The following is a 16958-nucleotide window of genomic DNA, read 5'->3' on the forward strand; positions in this document are numbered from 1 at the left end:
GAGAGAGGTTCAGTAGGATGTCACCACCCTCTTCACCTATCTATCCTGGTCCTTTTTTCACGGAAGAGACACACACATACACAGTATAAATACAAGTTTTTGTATAAGTATATATTTTGTATAAGATTTTTCTACCTTTTTTCAGGTAATCCCAAAATGTATAAAAATGTTTTATCACTGGGGAGGGAGAGAAGGAGAAAGGTCAACAGTCGACAGTCGACACTATCAGAAAACTGGGGGCAATATTAAATAAGGAACTGAAATTCAGATGTTTCCATCAAGTATAAGCGAGGCATATAATTCATTGATCAAGTCTGAAGAGAATTTTTACTAAAATATGTTGGGGTCTTCCTTTATGAAGTGCCTTACCTGGAGTGGCAATATTTCATTCCTATCCCCAGCTGAGCAGGCAGTTGCTAAAATGCAGTGCTTACCGGGTTGCAGCTATTCCTTTGAGAAATTAAATGCAACTGAAGAAACTCTGAGAAAAGATAAAGCCTCTCACCAGACTTCAGAAGACTTTTGAATATCTTCATTTGACATAACACGCTACTATACAGGAAACATGATTTAAGCTTACAAGGTGCAGAAATGAGGATTACTGAAATGACAAGAGGGATTAGCCCGTGAAGGAAATAGCTGAGAGTGAATTTTTGCATCATGGGACCAGAGAAATTAATTTTCAACATCTTTTGCTACAAATGCTCTGTTTCTGTATGGCTCCTAAAAGTCATTGGCCATTCAGCAGAGATATCAACTATGTTCAGTTTGGTTGGTAGTAAAGTAGTCACATGCAAAATATGTTCTTTCCGTTTATCCTGCTCTTTTTCTTTTCTTTTTCCCCCATTAGTGAGTGGTAGTTTATTGAGATCTTTCTTTTTTTTTTTTTTTTCAGACATGTACTAAATATTGGTAGAAGATGGTAGAAGAAAGAGCCATTATGAAGGTTCACAGCAATGACTCATCTGCAGCTGCTGTACCTTTATGGTAATGAGTGCATTGTTAATAACTTGCTGCCCTTATGTAGTTTTGGCTGGCTTTCAGCTTTGCTGTTCTTCACTGGATTATAGCAGAACTCACTGAATTTTTGTAAGGGCTACAACATGCCAAACATTCTGACGTTGCTGAGGCAAGTAAAGGAAAGTAGTTGTAAAAACCCTTTCCTCTGTGCAGTGATGGAAATGTAGGCTGTGCGCTCTTTTTTGTTTTATGCAAACATTGCTGCTGTATTTAAATACAAAATATATGTTAGAGTAATATAAGTAGAATTCTTTATTTTTTCCATTCTGCATCTGCAATGTACAGATGGTCTGCAGTTGAAATCTATGTCTATTGGACTGATATCAACTGGGTCAAAACCAACTTGCAGTGGTAGGACTTTCAAATAACTATACAGGAAGGGAACACTTACGCCTAAATAGCTACATGGAGGCTCCCTGTGCTATATATGTCCCTATGCAATGTATCTCACATTCACTCCTTCATGTGGTGCCATTGTGCTTCTAAGAGAAAAGTTGAAGATGAAAGCCATTCTTTATAGAGGTGAGTGTAGTGCTCTCCCCCGATGAGGGATACACAGTGAAATAGCTGTCATCCTACATACCGTTTGTGCACCTAGGCTGCCATCGCAGCCCCCAGTGTATATTTTTAGTATTAATGTAGCATTTTTAAAGGTCTGCTGTCTGTGAAGCAACTTTTAGTTATCCTAGCTGTGCCTTTTTTTTCCCCTTTTTTCACAGATGTCAATCTCTCATTCCCTATGGTGCATGTTCTTCGATCCAGCAATCCATACATAACTGTAACTGAAATCTTCTGACCTCTGAAAGTCCCATTTGTAAAATAGAATATCATGAAATTGCTGTGATATTTTCATTATTTGGATAAAAATCCCACTGGTCCGGTTGGAGTTCTGCCTCAGTAAGAGCCATAGAAGCATCCATTAATTCTAGCTGGCCCTTATTATATCTTACTGAGGAACAGAGGCGCAGTTACTGTTTCAGCTAACATAAATTTTTGAAAACCATGTACACATTCAAGGCTGTATCTGGGCTCACCCCCAGTCTTTCTGGAGCAAAAAAAAAAAAAAAGAAAAAAAAAAAAGCATGCAAATGTTCTGCTTTAAATAAGGAAGGAGCAAAATTCTACAGGAAATGGAGAGAAGGAAAAAGGATCTTGCAAAAGGTGAATTAGATGGGAGTTTTGCAGTAGCCCATTGGCAGCCGTTACCACCATGGACGCTATTCTTACCTTTCTGTTGCTCAGGCTTCCAAGGTTTGTTGTGCTTCAAGAAACTGATACTTTAGTAACTTCTTGATGTTGAGCTTGAAGAAGTCTTGATATTGAGAAGGCAATAAAACAAGTGCATTCACTGGATAATAATTAGGTTAGCAGATCAAAATTGGAAGCTGTTTTGGATGAAACATAGTAGCACCTGGTAGATGAAGAGCACTAATGTTGACTTCTTTTCCACCTAAACAGAGGTTCATGGTACTAGGTCTAAATTGGTTGAGAATTGGTGAATATGAATATAAGTTGATTCCTGGACCACATAGGTCTTCTGTTTTCTGTTGCACATACCTACTAAAACTCACTGAATTTAGTGGACCTTGAAATTTCCAGAGCCACAAAAGTCTCCATTTCACAAGAGCATCTGTGCAAAAAGAACATCAGATGTTTAGTAAACCAGTGTAAACATTCTGCTACTAAAACATCCTCTGAAGTGGATAATTCAGGAAACAGTTTTGCTCTTGCTTGATATGAAAGCAATGTAAGTAAGCATTGTTTGAGTGATGTTCTTGCATTTTTAGTAATAAAGAAACTGGCCTAGGAAAGATGACAAAAAAAAAAAAAAAGGAGGAATGGTGCTGAAAACTATATGCAGATCTCTGAGCGTCATCAGTCCCAGAAAAAGCTTGTCAAATATCCTGAAAATTCACCAATTCTTTGTGAGTTGCTTCACTGAAACCCAAGCTGTAGATGTAGATTTAATTTGAGGTTTGTGTTCATGGATGCTTCAGACAGATAAAAACTTTCCCATGTCAAGCAAACATGAACAGACTATGACAACAAAATCTGGCACTTCTAGAAAGAAAGCCAGGTTTATTTCAGCTATACTCCCAACATCTCAGTATGAATGCAGGAGAGTGTTGAAAACATCATAACAAAACAGGCACCACAAGGACAGGTTTTAACATTCTAGATACTCTTTTTGAAAGGTCTTCATCTCATGTTACGTGACTTAAGGAGAAAAATGTAATGATATATGATAGAAGATACTGAAAAAATTAGGAAGCTTTTGTCAGTGCTCAGTGTAACACGCCTATTTGTTTTTTGTTGGCTGTTAAGACAGACAAGTAGTTAAATAATTGTGTGGGTCAAGGGGAAAGGTGTTTCTCTAGGACAAAACTGCATGTATTGATTAGCCTGGTTTAAGAAACCAGTGCATCAAACAACAAAAGGGTGTAAAGAACATGCCCTGATCCTTGATGAGTGAAAGCTAACAAGGAAGTGCAGGTTGAAGCATAAAGAGTGAACTGGATTTGGGTTTGTGTCTGTCATGACAGCTAATAGATGATGGATGATGATAGTTGGTAAATGCAGCATATATGTGCACTGGTTGCTTTTACGACATACTTTTAACTCTTTCAGGATAATGCAAAGCTTTGTGATAGCTAACAGGTATCCTTTTCACCCCATTCTTCTTCTAAGAGAGAATATGAAGGCAAGTACTTGGGCTATGGTTAAGTTCTCAAGGGTAGGAACAGTGTGTGGATCCAGGAGTTGGATTCAGTGATCCTTATGGGTCCCTTCCAATTTGGGATATTCTGATTCTGTGACTGGAAGCCATATATATTCTGATTTGATGACTTGGAACCAAAAACACACCATTAAGAGAAAGGAAAGAGGTGATCATAGCTGGAGAGGCTTATCCCTGGAGTCAAAGATTGTAACAATAAATTATGGCAAAAAAAAAAAAAAAAAAAAAAAAAAGTTTTTTTTTTTTTAAACCATAATGAGCTTCAGTTTTATTTTGAATTCAAAAATTTTGAAAGGAAACCAATAGTAATTAGACTCAGCACATGGTAATTTTATGCAAAGGGAACATAAAATTATACCTACGAGCCAGTAGGAGAGAATATTTCATTAAGCTAGGGCAACTCCGTATATGAGTTTATAAAGCCCAAAATATTTATCTTGAAAAGTCGATCTCATTCTTTCCAATGGTACAGCTGTGTTTGTTTATCTAAGGACAAAAGTTGGTCTTGGAGGTGGAATATCTTTGTCTGATGTTTCAGCCCTTAGAGTCTAGTAGAATTCTACACATAATTAACACTTCTCTGATGCGTAATAAATCACAACACAAGTGTTGGGTCAAGCGTTTAGTTTCTTGCCTCTATTATTATTATCAGTCCCATGGAACATCTAAGCAGTGTAAAAAACAAGAAGATCACATTGCCTGTGGCTAAGAATTTTGCTGCAGATGGACTTCATAGCCCCTGGACTTTCGCTGTCAGAAACAAAGAAGCATGAAAATGTCTCAACCTCTTCATTTCTGAAACTCTAGGGATGGATCTTAAACAGTTCTCATTATTTTGGTATGCCTAATTCCCATATAAATAGAATTCATTTTGTATTTGGGCACCCAATTTATTGAATTTGATCCTCAGTTGAAGAGTATGTGCAGATCAGAACAAGTATCAAATCAGCAGACCACACAGCTTAAATACAAATATATAGCATTTTGATTATATTTGATTTTGATATATATTTTTTGGAATATTTTTGTTATCATGTCATCATCTGCCACTTTATATATCATTGTCAGCAAAGGACTACTATAAGCATCCTCTTTTTCTTTCTTCATCATCTTCGTTTTGAATCAGCTGCAAGGACACAAAAACAGCAGAACAATAAGTGAATAGAAATTTAGTGTCCTCGTTTAGGAAACATGCAGTACAAAACTTAAATAGATTTAACAGGATAAGTATCAGAAAGCAAGTTGCCATCCATACCTTAATAAAGCATAGCTTACCAAATATACAGAATGTGCTACGTAGTCATATATCTTAAGAATTTCACTTACCTACAGAAAAGCACATGATTAAAGTGAAATGTATATTAGATTGCTTCTATACCACTTCTCCTGTAAATTGTCTTGTTTTTCACTTGGTCAAATCAGAGTTATCCTGACTTCCATCATTTTCCATGAAATGAGGATCTGGGATGCTATACATAATTCTCTATGAATTGCTCTGAGAAATTAGTTTTCTATAAAAATAAAACACGAAATGCAATATGAGGAAAATGTGTGAGACCAGCCATACTCGTCTCACCAAAATGAGGGACTCAAACTCAGCAGTGAAAAGAAACGTGGATAATAATTTGTTGTTTTTTTATACTTGGACCAGAAGAAATGTTCTAGTGAAAAAAATTGTTCTGAAAATCGGGAAAGAGCTGCATTAGCCTGAAATGCTAAGCAAGGTAAATATTTAGGCACTTGGGCACCTCTGTTAGTGCTAGTATTGGCTTTTTTTCTTTTTTTTTTTTTTTCTTTTTTTTTTTTTTTCAGATTGGAAATCATGGTTGACCTCTTAGACTTCAAAGTGGTCACTTGTGACTAAAGTTTCTCTAAGTCAAATTGGATTCTATTCACTTCTGGCTGGAGGCTCTGGCTGCCAGCCAGGCTGCTTTGCCTAATTCGAGGCTTCAGTACAAATTTTTTTACCAACTCCAGTCCCAAAAGCCTAATTGAGACACGACCCTCTTATATCCAAGAGCTGCTCCCATTTTCCAAGTAAGGTAGTGCTGCTGGCCTGAATGCTGTCATGGAGAGATGTGAAGCTGCTGCTGCACTCCCAAGGGGAAGGAGAAGTAGCACAGTCGTATTCCTGCACCATCCCTCAGTTCTCAGGTTCTTCACCTGGATAGGATTTGAGACCCACTCTGCCCACTGATAGCAAGACTGAAAGAAAAGGCATGTCTGATACAACGGTTGCAACTTAAACTGCCATGCATGCTCCCCTGTAGGAGCACGACAGTTACTGAAGTTATTACAGACCTCTGTCTGGAGTTCATCTTTCTCTTCAGGAGCATCTGTCTCATTCGAAGAACAGGTTGAATTGAATTTGCAGTGGAGAACAGTTGACAATGGATAAAAGTTTGTTCCTGTTTCTTCTGTTTCTCAGTTACTTCACTGAATTTCCTTTCGGGGCTAGCACACTACCTGTGATCTGTGCTTGTCTGAATATCTTTTGAAATATCCACAATTCTTTTTAAGTGTCTCAGCCTAACCTTTTCTGATATTTCCTCAGTTCCTTGCTGTGCTGGCATTTTTTGAAAGATCTTTTAGCCCCACCAATATGCTGGCTGATTCAGCCACCACATTAAGCAAGCTTCCTACTTCCAGCCACTTCCACCTGCTGGACCCTCCAGAGAGCCAGAGCTCTTCTGAAGATACAGCAAGGGGACAGGTTTTCTTTGTTCTATTGAATGGCAGCCTCCTCTCACTATGCTTGCTAAAACTCAAGAACGGTGATACCTGATATAGGAGGATGGGTCTGCACTGTGAGTGTAAAGATATATATATGCATCTGTACACCATGGTGTTAGGGAGACAGTTTCCACCAATACGGCTGAAATGTTTCATGTATGGATAGAAGGCACTGATTGTTTTCTACAACAGGTCTTAGCAAGTGCACATTAACGCTCATCCAAAAGGTGAATCTGATCCTTCAAAACAAGTCCAGGTAAGGATGCTGCTTCTGCCTGGTTTTGTGACAGTATTACTGTATGGCACCGAGTGAATGACAATTTTCTATGCATCATGCTATTCTCTGGTGTCTTGAACCAATGTGAGTATTGTATCCCATGTACCCCCATTCTACAGCCAAAGGCTTCTGTTCAGTAGTGCTACATCAACCCAATGTACCTTCGACAGTTTTGGCTTTTTCTGCTGTGGTACAGATCAGATAGTCACTATTTCTCTTTCTCCTACCAAGCAAAGCATGGAATAAATGTAAGAATATTTGCATCCTAAATAAGTTGCCAATTTTAATTTTTTCCTTTAGGGCATAATCTTCTTCATTCTGGACAGGTTATCTCACTCCATCAGGATCAGCCTGGCCTACTTTGTATATAAACTTTCATTTGTCTGTCTAGTTGCAAATACATTTTTTATTTTAAAACAAAATTGGAGAACTGTGAATGTTTAGGTAGAGTGCATAGAGCACAGTCTGATTCTCCTCTTCTGTGTCCTTACTTGGTCCTGTACGAAGCAGACACAAGTCTGCCAGTGAGCAGATTTACAGCCAAACGTGCAATTGGTCACACAACTGTAGACCTTTCAAGCTGTCTTTTTGTACAGAAATTACCTCTGTGCTTTAATTCCCAAAGTGTTCCCTTTTCTCACAGGTGTGACCAATGCTTAGCAAATCCACTTTCTCTTAATTGCAAGCACAGATATTATTGTGCTCTGCATTGTGTATTTTAATTATTTTATTTTTTACTTCTTTTGTTGTTTGTACTGTTTAAAATTAACTGGATCCCGTGCAGTTGCTCCTGATTTATTTGTGAACTCCTATCATCTTTGTCTCTCCTGTTTTTGGAAGGAGTAGCTCAGAAAAACAAAAACCCAACAAGAAAACCTGTACATTTTTCTTACAGGCAAATTTTACATTTCAGGTACTATTCTTCTGTAAGATTATATTATAAAAAAATGATCGAAGAGGTGGTGAAATATTAAGTTCTTTCATTAATTCAAGGATAGACCTAGTAGAGCTTTAGTGAGCCACTGCTGTGGCTGCATATATGTTATTTTTATTGTATGCAGTTTAGTGATTACCAATTCTATTCAATCAGAGATATTTACGAGAGAGATCCTGCAAACCTTAAAACGATTGCTGGGTTGAAGTGAACATTAGTATGATATCATCTGATGATTTTCATTGGACTCATAGATAGAGGGTGGGAAAGAGGAAACAAGACCAACTGAGATTTAGATTTACAGTGAAGACGGTGAGGTGCAGGTGGGATGAGATGTATTCTGCAATTCTCCAGCACTAGAAGGAATTAGAAAAGAAAGTCTCCTTTGAGAAAAATGCACCGTTTGTTTGTTCAAAGTGACCTTGCAATCCATCAGCCATTAATTTGATAGCAAAGAACGTGATCGCCACCCTGTGGTTGCGGGTAGAATTAGGCTAATGTAATGTCACTAATTAAAAAGTAATTAATGCTTCCTGCTGTCTGCAGTAAAGTTTTTTTGGTTGTGCTTTTTGGGTGTAGCTGAGGAGTTCGTACAGATGCAGAAATATTCGAGAATGGAGGAGGTAGGACTGGGAGTTGAGGCTCCGGCATGACCAGGGAAAGAGGATTTATTTTGGGACATTTAGCTTCCAGAAATGAAAATCTTATCTCTGTGTGTAAGCTGTATTTTACACATTCCTGAGTTGTCTGAAGTTGACTTGGTTTTCACAGGATGATGAAAGTATTCCAGAAAAAAAAGCAATGTGGGAAAAATGCTCTGTGCAATAATTTGTCCAAACATTTTTTTGAAATTTCCCATTAAGAAAGGAAGCCCAAAAAAAGAATGCATGGAGGGGACTATTGCTGACATTGCAGAATCACAGAATTGTAGGGGTTGGAAGGGACCTCTGGAGATGATTGAGTTCAACTCCCTGCTACGGCAGTTCCCTACAGCAGGTTGTGCAGGACTCCACAACCTCTCTGGGCAGTTTGTTCCAGTGCTCTTTCACCCTCACAGTGAAGGTTTTTCTCACATTCAGACAGAACTGCTGTATTCCATCCATGACATCAGCCCTGGTTTTGTAAGAAAATAGGCTTACGCTTCCTTAGCAGTTTTCTGAAATTCCTGACTCCCGAGAAGAATTGTGTTCACTAAGTCTATCTGTACATGGGCTGCCTTGGCTGAGGAATCATTGTCCTTTTGCAGAGGAGGACTGGGAAGATTAAGCTCCATATGCTTAAGCCATTCTATGTGAGCAACTTCTTAGCTTAAAATTACCAGCATCAGGCGATGTTTTTAAGAAGCCTGGTTGCTAATCCTATCTCTCTTTTTGTGAATGTTTAGTGCTCGTGAATGTTTTAGGTGACCAAACAACATCTTCCCCTCACAGGAGCACTTTGCCTTTTGCACAAGATCCTTCTGGGAAGGTTCGGCTTTGTGGGACTGAGGACTTTCTCCATATCTTGCATCCCAAAAGTGCAGATGTTCTCTGTAGCATGGAGCACATCTTCCATGAGGAAGGAGGTTTTGTAGAGCATACAGGAACATCTTCTTGATATTTGGTTTTCCTGTATTTTGAAGAAAGGATCTTGAGCTGATCTGCTTTCAGAGTACTTTCACAGCGTTATACTATTTCTGAGGCTAAGGCATTAGGAGAAGAGACCCAAGGGTGACCCGTGGAAATTTTGGTCATCTGTAATATAATTTAATTTAGAACTTAGAGCCCCCAAAAGTTAAGTGACTGCATTTAACCTGAAGCATACTTAACCTTTAACACAAGTTGACTAGTGTGGATTGCCCACCTTATGGTGGGAACTTATGCTAACATTTTTCTTCTACCAAATGCTTTTCCATCACACTGAGATCCTGTAAAGGCTGGGAATAAATATAACCAGTCACCTCAAAATCAAGATTGGAGGTGAAGAAATATAACTGCAGTGCAGTGTTACCATAGTAACAAAAGCTCTAAAGTGATCTAATCTACTGTTAAATTCCAGCTCAGAGATGAACGAAATCAACATAACAGAATAAATGTTACATTAAAAGTGTTAAAATGATATTTTGAGAGTGCTATTATGTTTGTGTCCTCAAGTACAGCATAAAAGCCACATTTGAAAGGAGAGGGAATTGGAATTGCACATTTATCATATTTGTTTCTAGCTCAGTTTCTAATTAATATCCTGCGAGGATAGCTGTCAGGTGACTGTTTAATATATAGCCCGAGTTTACTCACGCAGATGTACAGCTTTTTATAATATTCTCTTCCTATTGTTCTGTTTGTGCAGATGGAGAATGGTGGCCCATCCTCTGTGCATCCCAGATTTTTGGAACCATTAAAGCCTCCCACCTCTCACTGTTGCTGGATCTAAATGAGTTGGAATGCTGAATCCTTCCTAAAAACTGGGTTAGGCCGTGAGGAGCCTATAATGGGACATCGGTAGGCAAAGTTGTTTTCAATTTTATTTTTTTCTCCTTGTCTTAGGGAACGTTGACATATCAATGACTATTTTTCATTCTATTTCAAAAGAACAAGTCTGTAAAACCTCCCATGAAATTAATTAAAAAGCATGTATAGTTTTGAGAAAGATTACTGGAAGTCATTCAACAGGAAAAGTTTATCACATTATGTCATGGCATAACGTTCTCAAATATAAACCACATGCATTACCTGAACAGGCAGAGAGTAACATTGGTTTTTTAAGGTTTATTCTATTACCATTAAGATCGCTGGGAGTTTCAGCTATCACTGAAGATTAGCTGTGATTTTAGTTTGCAGGATTGGAGGTTGGGTTGTTTTTATTTTAAGCAGTCAGTGCTTGTGCTGTAAGTTGGAAATTTTAATAGCTGTTATTTGAGCATTTCTAAACCGACTACAATAGGAAATTTGTTTTAGCAGTCTAGACGAGTTCTGTATAATTTTGACTTACGCATAATAACGTAAAAATAAAAAGGAAATAGTTAAACTAACAGCAGTACATTTGTAATAACTTTAATAAAAAAAATTGACTAAGCATTTTAAAATGTTCAGTATAAAGAAAACTTATTTCATTGACAGAGTTTGACCAAAAAACCCCAGTCTTTCTTAATCTAAGCAACTGGCAAATATTTCACAATAGAATATGTCTTCATGATCAAAGACGCTCCCAGAATTTCTCTCTGGCTCATAGCAAGGAATAAATTAGCTTTGTGTTTTAAAAGTAGGTCTTCAGCTGTATTTCATCAGCAAGGAACAGGTGAAAATAGAATTTACAGAGCATGTCTTCTAGTTTGTTTTAATAGCTCATAAACAGCTTGCGAACAGCATGCTTTAGAGTTACATTTTGCTTTTCCAATGGGAGAAGATGAGCTCTTAGAAAATGACAACTCATCTGCATGCAATTTACACACTGCATTTTTGCAGGAATACATTTAACTTTTTTGCACTGTTTTTTTTTTTCTGGTAGTAGCATTTCATTTTCTCAGTGCAGCACAGAAGTTTTAAGTTCAGATTTTGAAAGGTAGATCCTACGTACTTTGCAGATGTAGACTTAAGAGTGCAAAAATAACAGGATGGCCCTCTTTCTAGCTCTTTCTTGAGCAATGTGTAAAATCTAATATGTATATAAATGTGTTTTTTTTTCTGATATCTAATTATGTATTTGTCTCTTTGTCCTTTATACCATGCTGATCGCTCTGGTATCTTACATAAAATTCTTGCTTCATTATTGAAAGGCATGGAAAGCAGAGCTATTTCTGAGGCAATAATCTTTGCTTTTATAGTCTATTCTCGTTCACATTGATTGCTTGAATTTGAAACTCTGATGACATTCTGAAAGTAATAAAAAACTGTGGAAGAATTTGTTTCTTTTTTTGCCAACATATTCTTATAAAGTCAAGCAGAGCTGCTTACAAGCATGGTACAGTAGCTGTTGACAAATTCAGGTAAATGAGGAGCAAAACAAATTCCATGAAGGTTGAAGCTGGAGCTTCCCTTGGCTGTTCTACAGGTATCCTTTCCTTTTCCAACTCAATCTGTCTTCATTCCATTTGAGACTTTGCTGAACTTGAATGGATGAAGTTCTGTGGGGAGAAAATAAACACCATCATTCTCTTCTCTCAAACTAAACATTTTAAAAAAATTCTGAAGTGTGGTGCAGATTCCAAAGAGGCTGGGCTAACTCAAGAGTCTCTACCCCCATATACATTAAAATGTACTACTGTGTACCAGACCTTCTTATCTGTTCTATTTTTGAGTCCAATGTGATTCCTTACTTTAGTTTAGCCAGTTAAAAAGTGCAAGATGATGTGTGTTGATGCAGAGGAACAAAGTCTCATGATTGAATTTTCAGGTGTATCTTCTCCATAAGGTAAGACCTTTTTTCCTGTGTACAAGTATGCTAACAATTATTTGTTCCTATTCTTTTCATACTTCATGTAGATATTTTATAGGCAGCTTCAGGTAAGCATAGTAACATGCAGATAATTTTGTAAGTGAATACCACTTCTAAATCTTTTTTGTCAGACTTGAATTAATATTTTAGTTACATTTTAGAGGTCCCATTTAGAGTTTCAATCTCTATACATATGGCATTGTGCTAACATATCTGAAATGTAACTTCTAATGTAGTCTTCAATAACTGAGAAAGTGAAGGTCTAGTTGAAAAGTCATTGATTTAGGCTTGAAAAAGCAGAGGCAGGTAGAGTGTGGTGACATGATAGAATGGGAATGTGAGAGACTTCAGCTCTGTTCTTTTTTTATGATGTCCACTTCTCTTTGTGTTTCTTCTTGTAAACCACTTAGCAGATGAGAAACACAAGGATGTCCCTTGCTAAGGGTGGTCAGTGATTCATGTAGACTTCTATCTTGTTTTTAATGTAGTCCAGGAGTAGGTATCTGTGAAAAATAACATATGAGTGGAGCAAGTACGCAGTTACACTTCTCCCACCACTTTCCCAAATTCTGGCAGTCTGTGGCTATTGACATACTGACCAAGTTTGTTGTATTAGTCATGCTTTTTTCTGGCATTTATAGGTCATTCTTCCACAGATTTCTTTTTCTCTCCAAAGCATCCTTGACAACAAGTTTTGACATTTTAGTTATAGATTGTGGTCAGAGAGAAAAATCTACTTGCTTTTCCTAGTCTTAAAACTACTGCTTGAAATTACAAAACTGAAAAAGTACCAGATCAAACTCGGGCATAAGGAATAAGCACTTGGTTGCCTCTACTGGCTTTCATCTGCTGCTGTATCCATTTAGAGGTGGGTTGCCTAAAAATGCATGCAGCATTCAAGCTGTGGGTACACTGTAGGCTTATAAGGCGGTATAATACTGATTTTGCTTTTGTTTTTCATCCCTTCTTAATGATTCCTACCAGTCTATTTTCCTTCTTGGTGCCTCTAAGCCATGAGCTGACATTTTCAAAGAACTATCCTTAATGACTCTGAGATCTTCCCTGAATGCTGAGAGATAATTTAAAGTACATTAATATATACATATTTAGACTAGTTCTTCCCCAAATGCTTTACTTTAAAATTCATCTGACATTGATTGATTGTCTCGTCACACAGTATTGTGAGATCATTCTGCTACTTGTCACAGTCAGTTTTCATTTTTAGTACTCTGAATAATTTTGAATCACAAAGAAACTTTGCTGTCTTACTATTCATTGCTTTCTTGAGCTTTAAATATGCTGAAGAGGGCTCATACAGGCCCACAGTTTTGATGTGTTATGAAAAATGGCTATTCTTATGCTTTATGTTCTACCTTTTAATAACTCATTAATTCTGTAAAGGACGTAGCTTGTAGCTCCATACAATTTAATTTTTTTAAGAGCCTTTGGTGAGAAGCCTTGTCAGAACCTTATTGGAAATCCAAGTGGAGCAGATCAATCGAAATGGCCTCATTCCCATTTATCAACTCTTTCAGCGAACTTGAATACCCTCAAGAGACATGACTTTGTGTCTCGGTTCTTCTATGTTGTATTTATTTGTGTGTCTGCTACTTCTTCCTTTATTACAGTTTTTATCAATTCACTTGATATAAAAATGAGATTTACTGATCTGAACTTTACTGAGTTTTCCATTAATCTTTTAAAGAAAAACTTGGCTCACAAATCTATGTATCTCCACTGAAGCTTGTTTAAGCAAGGAGTGCTTTCATGTGTGATTTGTTTTCAGGCTCTTACTGAATATTAGTATCTATTCTTTCCTAATCTTAAACCTTCCTTGGTTACATTTCAGTTTGAGGCAGTCAATGTGACTTTTCTCCTGGAAAGAAATGATCCAGTGTGCCATTTCTCTTGCTTCCTATCAAACACTGAAATAATGGATTTCAGAGCTCTGATAAATAGTGACCATTTGCTGCTTCTAGAAATTGTTTGGCAGACATGATACTACTGATACACTCTTTTGGAAAGCTATCTTTCCTCTTTTTTAATTTCATCCTTAAAATTCTCTTTTGTCTGTACATATTATGATTTTTAGATTTGATTTCCTAGTATGCACTTTTCCATTTTTCTTCAGCTGAGTACACCTTCCCATTCTCAATTTTTTGGATTTCTGGAAGCATGAATATAGTTTCCAATGTGATTTGTTACCTGCCCTCCCTTCTTTCACAAGTAAAATGAAATGGTTAACAGTACTGAAGTGTGAATTATCTCTACGAGGTGCTCAAATCAATCCTGTGCGGAGGGATTTTGACTCCCCCCTCTCTCTAGAAGCTCAATGAAGCCCACTAGCATGGCACTTGGTATGGCATTTTTAAAGCATTGCAGCCTGAGGTCAGCACCACTGTATCTTCAGAGCTAGTATTACCTGAGCTGGGTAAATTGAACCTTGGCACAGTATATTTTTCAGTCTCCTCTCCTGCCAGGTATCCAAGAGATGCTGTGTTGGGTGTACATTCATTTCCAAGCTAAACGTGGTACTCACAGTTCACTTCATGTGTGTGCTGATGTCTTCACGTGTTTCCTTCCAAATACTTGTGCACTTTCTGGAAGCAGTGTGCCATGAAAGCATCTGCACGAAAGCGCTTGTTATTAATGTGCCTCATTTATTTTGCTATTAATATGCCCAGTGCTGCTACTGACATCAGTAAAACATCTTCTAAACTAAATGTCTGTTTAGAAGTTGACTTTGCATGCTAGTTCACTAGCTTGGAAATAATGGTTGTAGGGCACATAACTCTCTGACTACACAGATGGCTTCTTCTTAAATGTTGAGAAGGTGAGTCTTTAAGAAAATCTTTGTCAGGGAAGCATAACAATTGGCAGCTGAAGGGGGAAAGGTAATTTTTTGTAACAGAAGATTTTGTTGGCAGGAAGCAGACTTGAGATTGGACCAACAGGCAGCTAATTGAAAGAAATTAAAAATAAAAGACCCACACCAGACCAGGTTTCATCAACAAAATACTTAAAGGTAGACAAAATATTGAGCTTCTCTCTGTGCATATATTTAAGGTTTGCTTTGTTCACTATTGTTGATAGCAACTGCCTTTTAGGTAGGATGTCCTGTGAAGTGCCAGGACACCTTTCTTATGAGGTAACCTGGTGCCTGCTAAGTCTGTGCAAGGCTGGATCATCTGAGACAGGTTCTGATCTTACACCATTCTAAACACTCAAAGCATTTAAGCTGCAGATTTCTGTACTAAACACAGGGAATGTATCTGCGAAGTTAAACAATCTTGAGGCTCAATAATTGTAGGCCTTACTTAATTTGTAAAGAAATGTACAGATATAGAAAGTTGTTCTTGCAAACTACATTATGGAAATAAAAAATATCTGGCTTTATAATTTTGCCATGTTGAACTAGGTATTTAGGAGAAGTTCCATCTAGCACTCATATCAATTGCTCTTTAACTCGTTAAAGAGTCTTTATTGCTTAATTGTGGTTTCTGTAGTCTTGGTTTTGCTTGGCATTGATGTCTTTCCATTTTATAGTAATGACATTTGTGAGGCTGTGTATCGGTCTTTATTACTTCAGTCTATTCATTTCAGGTTCACCTTTACAAGAAAAAGACTATTATGTTGGAAGAAATCTCTAATACATTATTTAGCCTCCTTTTAACTGCAATAAAAGAAATTTCTCTACTGTAGATGATCTCTAATCCATGGATAGCCCCATCAAGGATATTGCCTGGGTATTATAAAAATGCTTGATACCTTATTCCTAGTGCTATATATGGCTGCCATTATTTCTCCGTATTTTTTCAGGAAAAAGTTTATATGAATGTTTGTAGATCTGGAAGTACATTTCCTCCTGAGCAAGAAGAAGAACATTTCCTGTTTTCCATTGTTTTAAATGCTATTTCTGTTCTACATCAGACATTTCTACTCTTATCTTCCAACTAGAATGCTGGTTTGTGGTTGAAATAGAGCTTCGAGATAACATTTTTTCTTTATAAACTACTATCTTCAACGTTTGTTTCGCATACATCCAAAATGCGTTCATTTTTGGTGGTTAAGAATTTTGAGGCCAAATATTAAGTATGCATTAAAAAGTGTGAATAGTTCTTGCTTTGGTTGGATATTCTTTTTAAATTTCATTCATTTAAACTCTTCTTCTGCAGTTCTCTTGCATATTTAATACACTGATCAAATTTTTTTTTGAATTGTAAAGGAATCTCACAAAACTTTGAAATGGTTTTGTTCAACATTAAGGTATGTGGAACAGCCATCACTTGTGTCTGTCTCAGCCAGTGTCTTTCTCTTAAAGGCAGAACTTTGATACTCTTCTTTTGCTGCATATGGAATATTTCTCTATTCATGCATCAGTGGCAGAATATCAATGTTGAGATATGTGATACAAAAGTCAGAGAAAAAAAGGGCACTAACAGCTAGAACAAAAGCTACTGGAGCTGTAGAAAGTTTCCATCAATTTATATTAATAAGATACCAGTGTGGGGAATTAAGCTGTTAACCCATCAGCTTAATATGAAGTGTTCTCAGCAATTTGAGTCCTCTCCTTTCCCTGTAAAAGACATAGTACAACTAACTGAGTTAAGGGCCTGTCTTAAGATGGTACCACCACAGTGTCTCTAGTACTAGATACCCTTTTCCATTAAGTTAGTAGGAAGTTTTATGAGTCTGGAGCTCTTCACACTTTCTTTGTATTATTTTCATCATAATACAAGTAAGTGATTCAGAATACAAGTAAGTGAACGGTGATTCAGAGAAAATCAGACAAGTTACTCTTATGGGAATACAGAACAGGTTGATTACACTTTTGTTTTCTAAAATAC

General features: G+C 37.2%; 1 protein-coding gene across 1 annotated transcript in view; it reads left to right on the forward strand.

Moving 5' to 3' along the window:
- Positions 1–895: 895 nt before the first annotated feature.
- Positions 896–16958, forward strand: part of FSHR (follicle stimulating hormone receptor) — a 120774-nt gene continuing 104711 nt past the window's right edge. Inside the window, exons 1-2 of the mRNA XM_048936832.1 lie at positions 896–987; positions 10027–10178. The gene's annotated coding sequence lies outside the window, so the exon portion shown is untranslated. The remainder of the gene's footprint in view (positions 988–10026; positions 10179–16958) is intronic.

This window comes from Lagopus muta, chromosome 2 (assembly GCF_023343835.1).
Source record: "Lagopus muta isolate bLagMut1 chromosome 2, bLagMut1 primary, whole genome shotgun sequence".
In the NCBI taxonomy this organism is placed as follows: Eukaryota; Metazoa; Chordata; class Aves; order Galliformes; family Phasianidae; genus Lagopus; species Lagopus muta.